Below are 1,648 nucleotides of genomic sequence, written 5' to 3'. Positions count from 1 at the left end.
TATACACTATGGGAACTTATCTTTATAACCACACACTTATCTTGCTTTGTCCTTTGGGCCTGCTTTACAGATCATATAAAGGAGTTTTGGATGATGTGTGTCATGCAGTTCACTCATCAGAACACTTAATGTTGTAACTGAAACACTTTTATGCTAGTCTGGGTAAAGATGTAAATTTGAAGCCCAGGTCAAGCCCAGATCTGATCCAACAGTTCCAGATGCCATCACTGGTCCCTGATGGAAGTGACAACCAGTTGGTGAGGCCCGTCTGTCCCCTTTGCCCTTACTTCTTTCCTACCTCTCTGTCACCCAGCAGCAGCCTCCTCAGTGCCCCCTTCACCTCTTTGTTTCTGAGGGTGTAGATCAGGGTGTTCAGGAGAAGAGGTTGAGGAGCTTTCCCTGGACTTGGGAAGAGCTGTTCTCAGGTTGCGTGGTCATATAGATGATGTTTCCATAGAAAAGTGAGACCACCATGAGATGGGAGCCACAGGTGCTGAAGGCCTTTTGCCTCCCTGACACTGAATTTGTAACACTGCCCTCATGATGTAGCCATAGGAGACTAGGATAAATACCAGAGGTGACAGCACAATGCCTACTGCTAGGAAAAAGGCAGTGCCCTCAACAGCAGCTGTATTGACATAGGCCATCCTGATCAGGGTGGGCGTCTCACACAGGAAGTGGTCCACATGGTGGTTCTCATAGCGTGGTAACAGCAGTGTGACTGGGGACATGGTCAAGGAGTTGGCCATCCCACAGCCCCAGGCCACCAACACCACGGCCATGCAGAGGCATGGATTCCTGATCACCATGTAGTGAAGTGGTTTGCAGACTGCAACAAAGCCATCATATGCCCTGACAGCCAGGAGCAGACACTCCACACCACCCAGACCCAGGAATAGGAAGAGCTGGATAGCACAGTCTGTGTGGCTGATTATCTTGTCACCTCCACTCAGGTTATAGAGCAGCTGGGGGATGGAGCTGGTGGTAAAACTGAGGTCCAGGAAGGAGAGGTCAGTGAGGAAGAAGTACATGGGAGTGTGGGGGTGGAAGTCCAGCTGGGACACCAGGATGATGGTGCTATTGCCCACAAGGGTCAGGAGATATGCAATCAAGATGACCACAGAGAGGATCCTCTCCAGATTGGGTTATCAGAAAACCCCAAAAGGATGAAATTTCTCCGGGTACTGTCATTGGTTCCATCCATCTCTAGTGCAACTGAAGAGAAACATTGATACTAATAATGCTGATAGTATATATAAGGGAGCACTTACTATGAGCCAGGTGTTCTATGCTGTTTACATTTACTTATTCATTTATCCCCAATCACAGTGATAAGAAGTGGCCACTCTTCTTATTGTTGTCTTACAGAAAAGGAAACTGAGGCAGATATGTGTTAAGCAAATTATATTCTAGAAAGGAGCAGAACTGATTCTGAAGCCAGGAAATGAGGGTTAGACTCTTCACTCTTCACTGCTGGTACTGCCTCTAATCCCAATGACAGGAAAGATAAGTCCTGCCATGGCCCACCCACTGATTCTTCTCCAGACACAAGTTCCTATGCTCCTGCCAAAGCCTCGAGGCCCAAAGAGAGCCGCAGAATGACCAAGTAACAGTATTTAGGAAATATTCATTACATGGAGAATGCCCC

At 47.6% G+C, this 1,648-nt stretch overlaps 1 pseudogene; it reads right to left on the bottom strand.

Annotated features, from left to right (window-relative positions):
- Window positions 1–283: 283 nt before the first annotated feature.
- Window positions 284–1,204, bottom strand: LOC124234609 (olfactory receptor 2W3-like; annotated as a pseudogene).
- Window positions 1,205–1,648: the final 444 nt, after the last annotated feature.

The sequence above is a fragment of the Equus quagga genome, unplaced genomic scaffold (assembly GCF_021613505.1).
Source record: "Equus quagga isolate Etosha38 unplaced genomic scaffold, UCLA_HA_Equagga_1.0 95762_RagTag, whole genome shotgun sequence".
In the NCBI taxonomy this organism is placed as follows: domain Eukaryota; kingdom Metazoa; phylum Chordata; class Mammalia; order Perissodactyla; family Equidae; genus Equus; species Equus quagga.
The sequence above is the reverse complement of the archived record's forward strand: the minus strand, read 5'-3'. Positions and strand labels throughout refer to the sequence as shown.